General features: G+C 43.3%; 1 long non-coding RNA gene across 1 annotated transcript; it reads left to right on the forward strand.

Annotated features, from left to right (window-relative positions):
• Positions 1 to 1,014: 1,014 nt before the first annotated feature.
• LOC113358295 lies at positions 1,015 to 3,709 on the forward strand. The gene is made up of 4 exons (XR_003364441.1): positions 1,015 to 1,511; positions 1,652 to 2,140; positions 2,706 to 2,793; positions 3,171 to 3,709. It is a non-coding gene; the product is annotated as an uncharacterized LOC113358295 (long non-coding RNA).
• The last annotated feature ends 5,125 nt before the right edge of the window (positions 3,710 to 8,834 follow it).

Below are 8,834 nucleotides of genomic sequence, written 5' to 3' on the forward strand. Positions count from 1 at the left end.
ATAGTCTCAACAGATATAATGGTAAGATAGTGAGTAAAATAAAATGGTTCGGTCTTCACATACCTGATAAAAGAAGTTCTTCAATTGTCTTCGTCGATCTTCAATCTTCGAGGGTGATGTCTGATACTCAACTACCAAATTCTAACCTAGTCCGAGACTTGACTTAGTATACTAGAAATCAAGATATAGTTTTGACCATCTATTAGTGACAACAAGCTTGAGATAACAAAACTTGTGGGTTCAACCGAGCATTGCTCTAACATAAGTGTTCTGGATTTCTGAGGTTTGCTAGCTTTGTCTTTTGCAAACAAATTTTCAATCCTTGATTTATTTGATCTAACGGGAAATCAAATAAGGTTATATGTTAGAGGAAGATTGGTGTCAAAAGTCTTCACTTTGGCCGACGCAACTCTTAGGTTGTAAAGGAAGTTATCTAAGGGAATATATTGCGTAGATCCTTGCGAGGATCAAGAGTCGTAAGGAGCACGGATGCATCTGAATTGCTTGGAGGATGAATTCGGTCTCAACTACATTCCAGTCTGAACTCTAATAGTATGCTAGTGTCTATAGCGGCTTATTACAGTTCGGTGTTCAAATCTGGACGAGGTCCCAAGGTTTTTTCTGTAATTCCGGTTTCCTTGTTAACAAAACTTCTGGTAACTTGTGTATTTTTCTTTTCTTGCACTATCTTATTTATCTTTATAATAGGAATAATATAAGTAGTACGTAATCAATTCTAGTAGATAAGTCCATATTAATTGTGATCAATTACGAGACTCGTTCTTGTAGAACTTGTATCTTGAAAAATAGATAACAAGTTTCATACTTGCCAGAATTCCGATTTAATTTTTTGGATACGACTAGATTAATTTTTGTGGGAATGTTATTTATGCTCCTAGTATCCATGGGCTTTGCACGAACACCCTCGAGGGGTAAAAAACAAGTCCAAAACAAAATTATAATTTGTTGATTTCCTGTTTTAACCTCTTACATCTTTTATCTATTCTTCTTCATTTCTTCGATTAAACCAACAGAAGAAATATACTACCACAGTCTCCTCCTCTGGCTTAAACCCGCCGCCGCAACCATTACCACCATCACCACATCTACGACACCACAATCACCATCGCCACCGTCTATAATCATTATCAATAGTTTTAGCATCATCATCATCATCATCATCTTCTTCTTCTTGTTATTCTCGGTTTGTCACTGATTTACAATATGAGATTCAGTTTTAGGAGATCGGGAGATCTGATTTTAGGTTTCATTTTCAGGTAATTTCGATCCATCGTGATAAAAATTGAGATTTAATCTCTGTTCGGTTCTAAAGTGGTGGTGGAGATCGAGATTTAGGTTTTCGATTTTAATCAGATCTGGAAATCAAACTTCATAAGCATCTGGAAATCAAACTTCATAAGCATAATCAGATTCAGGAGCTCTTATTCTTCTCGTTTTAACTGTAATTTCTACATCAATTGAAGATTCAAAAGGTTGAGATTGAATTTTAGGTATTGGATTACTGTTTCTGGCAATAATAGATTTTGATTTGGTTCATGTTTCATTGATTGGAATTTAACAACTATAGATTTATTCATGAAATTTTTGTTACGAATCTTAATTTAATTACTTTTTCTTGATTTTGATTCAGTTGGAAATCAAGTATATGGGTTCGCTGTAAGAGGTCGAAAATATGGGTTCGTATGGAATTAGAGAAGAAGATTATGAAGAAATCAGTCGAAATAAAGTTTATGTGTGAATCTGGTGCTGCAGTTGTGTGACAAGATGCAAAATGGTTGTGATTGGTGGTCAGTTTACTGGGATAGTATCTGAGTCTGAAGATTCGGATGGTGTTGATTTGAGGTTATTGAAGGTGGATAGTGATGTCGGATATGATGTGCAGGCTTGTGTGTTGAAACTGGAAATTGCAGCTGGACTGTGGAGTGATGTTGGAGCTGGTGCAGCTATGCAGTGTTTGCAGTTGAGGTGAAACTGGGGAAATAATGGTTACGAATTTGTTACGATGGAGATCGTGGAAGTGGTGGCTGTTACGGTGGAGGAAGAGGTGGTCAACAGGTTTTACTAAACAATGGGTGGTACCCTTGCAAATGTGTGTGGTGGGTTTGCTGCTCCTGGCAAGGTAACTACCTAACCTGATCTCTTGTTATGTTTAGTAGTGTCAGTTCATATTGTACAGTTCCATTGAATGTAAATTTTTACACCTTGAGAAATGCCCTCATTAATTTTATAGTGTCGTGGCATATTTGCGTTGCATGAGTTGGCAGACATCTTTAGTTCCTCATATACATGCTTTGCCAGCATTTTGACCTACTTGTTTTAAAACACTTGGTGAGTCTGAATTACAAATGTTTAGTTCGTCTAGTACTAGATTATCTGAACTCGCCATTTGCACGGGTTGAACTGAATGAAGGCGTAGCATTAGAACATATATAGTGAATGAAAGAGCCAGAAATGTTGTCAAAAAAATACACATGAGAGCTTTACAGCTACCAGCTAAGTGCCGATACCAAGTTACCACTTACTGTTCCAAGATATATACGTGAAGTCAGTGCCAGTGGTATTAAAAAATGAAACAAAATCTTTCTTTTAATTTTCTGAGGGTACATGGAACTGACACTACTAGATCGAACTGTACAATATGAACTGTACAATACTTATTATTTGCTTGAAAAAATTACTTGTAGAACACTAGACTAGTGAATCTGGTAATGGTGTTTGCTGGTCGAAGAGTCGTATGTTTGCAGTATGTTGCTCTAAGGGATATGATACAAGGTCAGTCTTTTCTTTTTCTTTTTTCTCATGTTTTTCAATTTTGCGTTTATCAATCCTTGAGTCTATTTTAGCCAAAAGCATACATATATGGTTTCATTTTGGCTTGGATTAACAATAGTTTTACTTTATCTATTTTGCTCAATTTCTTTCTCGGACTCTAGATTTTGGGGGTAACTTGAGAAAGTTGCTTTCATTTTTGGAGGCAACTTGAGCTAGTTGATTCCAGATGGGAGGAAACTTGAGCTAGTTGATTCCATTTCGGAGGCAACTTGGTTACGTTTTTGGCTCTATTCATGGATCTGAAATTATCTTATATGGTAACATAAGGTTGTGTTGAGTTTCTGATGATGGTTGTGCTGTTGATGGTGTTTGAGTAGGGGCATGGAAGTGACTGCAGCTATTGGCTCATGTTGTAAGTGTGCATAGATGGTTGTGGTCATGAAGTTGTTGCAGGTAGAGTTGCAGTAGCAGAGATGGAGGATATGGTGTTGTCCGGTGGTGGTTTGAATTGTTGGTCGAGCACTTATGGTGTGCGAATATGTGAGTCTGTTTACTGGGTTTGCAATTGAAAATCTGCTAATGCAGTAAAGAGATATGGAGCCAGAGATGCTGCTATGTGATTTTGATATGTTGTTTTAAATCTGCTAATGCAGTAAAGAGATATGGAGCCAGAGATGCTGCTATGTGATTTTGATATGTTGTTTTTGTATAAATGAATCTGTGGTGCAATGGTAGCACAACTGACTATATGTCAGAAAATGTGTGTTCGACTCACACTAGGTTCACTCATTTGTGTATATGTTTTAATTTTTGGAGACAATTTGTGATAGTTGCCTCCATATTTTGGAGACAACTTGGGCTAGTTGCGTTCATTTTTGAAGACAACTTGAGCTAGTTTCCTCAGATTCAGAGACAATTTGAGTTAGTTGGCTCCATTTTGTTTTGAAACTTGTTCTTGTACACTATTTATTGGAAACAACTTGAGCTAGTTGCCTCCACTTTTGGAGAAAACTTAAGCTAGTTGCCTCTGGTATGGACACTATTTATTGGAGACAACTTGAGCTAGTTTCCTCCGATATGGACACAACTTATGCTAGTTGACTCTACATGGTAGTGGTGGTCGGTGGCGGCGGTGGTGGTTAGCGGCGGCGGTGGGTGGCGGTTATTTACGGCGGCGGTGTGATTGGTGGCGGTGATGGTGGACATTGGTGGTGTTGGTTAGCGGTGGCGGTGGTTGGTGGTGGTTGGCGGTGGTGGACAGTTGTGGTGGTTGGCGGTGGTGGTGGTTGGTGGTTAGCAGTGGTTGGCGGTGGTGGTCGGCGATGGCGGCGGTGGTAGTCGGTGGTGGTTGGTGGTGGTGGGCGGCGGTGGACAGTGGTGGTGGTGGTTGGCGGTGGACAGTGGTGACGGGTAGTAGAGGTTTTTTTTTTTTTTTTGAACAATGGTTAGCCCTTTTTGTATATACATTATATAAAAGAGAGTATTTTAGTAATGTATTAAGCTTAGAGATATTTGTAAAGTTCAAAAGGGTATATTTACAAGGGGTCTCATAGTAAGGGTATATAGATAATGTTCCCATTAATTTTGGATATTGATTTTTGAGAGCTTCCATTCTATGCGATCAGGTTCATAGACTTTTTTGTCTTAACTTTCCGATTAAGAAGAGGTATAGGTATCACTTTTATAAAAAAGGGTGATACTTGACTTTGAGATCAAAAAGTCATAGAACGGTTAGGATTTACCAAGGAGTATCATCCGGTGGCCACTAACATCCGGATGGAGATTTTTGCTTGGACGGTTAGAGATGTTCGATTACGTTAACAGAAATATGGTGGGGTGTTGCTCGGGGGTGATTTAGGACGTCCAAATATCCTGAGTTGCTCCTAACCGTAAGATCTAATTCCCAAATAGTCTTCTCCTTTATACCTAAACCTATTTTTTTCTTTCTGGAGACAAGATCAAATTCTCAACAATGGAGACAACAGAAACCAAGTGTTGATACAACCGTATCCAAACACCAGAACTGATAGCTTACATTCTGCAAGCCAGTTCAGCTTTCTGATACAAGTCATACACATCCAACACCTCCACAATCTCAACACCTTCTTCGCTTCCCTCCCTAAGATCAACCCCATATCCTTCACTTTGTGACCGAAGCAAGTCTGGAACGACCATTTCTTGGTTTAGGCCGGAGTTGAACAAATTGATTTCTCGAATCACAAGCACTCCCGTGCAGTGCATTTGTTTAGGGTTTAGATTCATTTCTCATCCACACACCCCAAATTACCAAAACCGGCAGAAATAGTTTTCACCCATAAACAATTGGCGACCACAGTGGGAGATTAATCTCTCGGTTGCAAAATCAATTTTCAAATCCAATTCAATCTTATCAATTTCGAAATGGTGGATCTTAGGTCTCGATCAACAACCAATCCTGACGGGACTAGCACTGACAACACTCTCGGTGTTGATATCCCAGGTATCACCGTGCAGCCAGTCAATACCATCAATGTATCTCATGGAATTGCTTCCTCTACTACCAGCACCATCGGAACAGGAGATGTTCCAGTAAGTGTAATTCCTCCCATCACCAGAGCCAGAGCAGCCGCAAATCCCGGCATCTCCTCAAGTGTAACGCCTCCGGCGGTCACCAGAGCAACAACTTCCACCCCTTCATCAGAACGAGGAGCTGGAGGAGCAAGAGGAGGACCATCTCCCGTTACTATCGCATATTTGATGGAGAGGCATGAAGTCCTTGCTAAGACTCAAACGGATATGGCTGCAACTCAGAAAGAGGTACTCACTTTTCTTAAGACATTAACTGATCGACCACCACAAGAGCCGCGACATCCCCTGGAGCCAACAAGGAACGCATTCAACACACCCGGAGAAGGTACTTCAGCGGCGCGGACCTACATGGACCTGATCAAAGAAGCGACATCAGATATGAACGGTCCTGTCATGGAGATTCCTACACTGGGGACTGATCCTCACAATGATCCTTCTCAAGTCAATAGTCTCACTATGAGCCAGAGGCCGGTGGATCAGGAAGCGGTTTCTCTAGTGAAAATTTTATGCGAAATTTTACACCTCTCGAAGAATCAGCGGGCATAGACGTTTTGCTGCAATCAACCAGAAGAAGGTCACAACCGGGCCCTACACGTTACTGCACGCATCAAGGATTCATAGTTCAAGAGGGCCCTCATCAACACGGGAGCATCTTCTAATGTGATTACTCTCAAGACTCTCAGGACGGCCCAGGTTCGCTCAGGCAAGATCGTATGGCATCCTACCACCATGACATACTTTGAAGGAAACCAGACCAGCACATACGGGATCGTCCCTTCAACGTATCACCAATGCCTGAAGACTATGCTGAATATAGAAGTTATTCGTATTCCTGCATCATTGTCTCCTTACGCACGAATATGCGGAGTGGAACTGTTGAAACCGAGGGAAGCTCCACGGGAAGGATCAGACAAAGTCCATTGCATCCTACTCCCCACGTGAGCGTCAATCCAGGAGGAGGACCGACTTGCATCATCGAAGGCTAGGCCCCATGATGCATCCTTGTTGACGAGGCATCTCAATTCTTCTCTCCGCCCAACGGAATGCTACAACAACGATTAGCCACAAGAAGAAGTGCTAGACGCTCCACGACAGCTGCAAGATGGTATCAACTCCGCAACTGATGAGCTCGACGATTAGGAATCTTCTAGACCTATCTCCATCAGCTCGACCTTGTGTCAGCATTCATACAATCTCCGATCCAAGCCGGTCAAACAATCTCCGAGGCAATTCAGGCGCGAGATCAGGTGTTGCATGGATTCCAGATACTTGAACGAATGCTGCCCCAATGACGATTTCCTCTACCTAACATCGACATGTTGGTAGATGCTACCAGCGAACACAGCATGTTCTCCTCCATGGATGGATGTAGTGGCTACAACCAGATAAGGATGTATGAGCATTGTGCAAGTAAGACATCTTTTCAAACCTTATTGGAAACTTTTGTAACCGTAACGCCATTCGGTTTGAAAAGTGCCGGTGTGACGTATCAACGCGCTATGACGACAATCTTCCATGACATGATGCATAAGAAAGTTGAAGACTACGTGGACGATATAGTAGTCAAACCCATGACTCAAGCTATCCTCACAATGCCGCTGCCGTGAACCGTTAAGGGGATCCACAGCTTCATAGGCAAGGTGAATTCCACGTTTTATACCTGGCTTCGCCCAGCTCGTTGCTTCATTCACTCCCTTGATGAAGAGAGGAGAAAGTTTCGTCTGGACCGCACTACAATAGGAAGCGTTTCAGAAGATTCAACGAATGTTGTCATCTCCAAATCATCACAAAGGGTTCACCTATCATGTCATCCCGGACAAAGAGCGATCCAGGGACATCTTCGGATCTACTGGAGCGTCCCGAATTCAGGACACTTGAGGGTCACGATCCAAATGCGACTGGACAACAAGTGGTGTAATTGTGCATCAATATGACGGAACCGGTCTGTCGTGCTTTGTCAAAGAACATGTGCTTTCAGACACCCTCTGAACTCCGTGAAGCTGCTAAACGCTTAGTTGCGATAGAACCTGCCCTGCTAGAAGAACAATCCTGACAGTAATGAAGAGCCTCATGATGTTCGCGGAAGCATACATCTCACCAACAGGCAATACAACCTTCAGCCTTCTGTAAGCAGTTTCACTAAAGCAGCAAGAGGAGAGCCACCGAGATACAACATCCTGCGCATCCAAAATTGCCAACTTCAATTCTAGCACCACGTGTACGAATTCCGCAATAATGAAACAACGTCCAAGATATTCCATATCTGGATCAACGGTAACTACATCAATGACAGATGCTTTCAGAATTTGTCTCCCGTGGAAAAAGTAGTTCCGTTACCAAAGGAGATTGCACCTGGGACTTAAGAGGGTGCCAAGTTCGTGCAAGTTGCCACCACGCCTCTCCCTGCCAGTCTCTTCTTATCACGGCTGCTGCCAAGAACTGTTGTTGCTCGTCTTGATACCATCCAGAGCTTCACCATATCAACAACAATTACGTACAAAAGACCCGTCGGACATACAAGATGGAGCCACGTAAACCACGCTTGGGGACTGAGGCTCAGCATGAAATTCCTTCGCCGTCAGTCAAGAACTTCTTCAACACAAGAGAGATAGTCAATCAAGAAGCATGTAATTCGCAAAGGGAAACCAAGCTGAAGAAGAGGCCGCTTCAACACTCTCTCCAGCAGAAGCCGCTTCAACGCTCCCTCCACCAGAAGCTGCTTCAACGCTCTCCGGTTCCTGCTCGCTCCAGAAGCTGCTCTAACGCTCTCCAGGACATGCTCGCTCCAGAATCTGCTTCAACGCTCTCAGCGGGACCCACACCACGTTCGAACATACAAGGTTCATGTTTGGGAAAAGAAAGCACGCCTGGGTCCCACGAGCAAAGGGAAGACCGATGGTTAGCAAGAACGGTGTTAGTCAGCAAGACATCACAGCAGCAAGGCCGGTGTTGGTAGAAGTAACAAAGTTGGTATACGGGACAAGGCCGGTGTTCGAACGAAACAAGACAGCAAGGCCGGTGTCGGTCGAGGCAGCGATGTCCGTCAGCAAGGTCGGAGTTCTTCAAATCAGCAAGGCCGATGTTCGTCAAGGCAAGGCCGGTGTTGGTCAGGGAGCAAGTCTGGTGTTGGGTGAGGCAACAGGTTTGGTGTCTGGTCAAAGCAGCAGCGGGTCCCACTCGATCAGGCACAACTAGCCCCAAATTGGTCAAATAAGGCACACCCGGCCCCAAGCAAAGCAGGCACGCGGCGGGTCCCATATTCGGACAAAGCAAGCAAGGCTGGTATTGAGCCACGTCAGCAAACGAGGCCGGTGTTGCTCAAGTCCGCGAAGCTGGTACTGGTCGAGATCACAAGGCTAATATCCCGTCACGCAAGCAAGACTGATCAAGGTCACAAGGCTGCTATTGGGCCACGTCAGCAAGTAAGGCTGGTATTGGGACACGTCAGCAAATAAGGCCGGTGTTGGTCGAGT

The sequence above is a fragment of the Papaver somniferum genome, chromosome 3 (genome assembly GCF_003573695.1).
Source record: "Papaver somniferum cultivar HN1 chromosome 3, ASM357369v1, whole genome shotgun sequence".
NCBI classification, from domain to species: domain Eukaryota; kingdom Viridiplantae; phylum Streptophyta; class Magnoliopsida; order Ranunculales; family Papaveraceae; genus Papaver; species Papaver somniferum.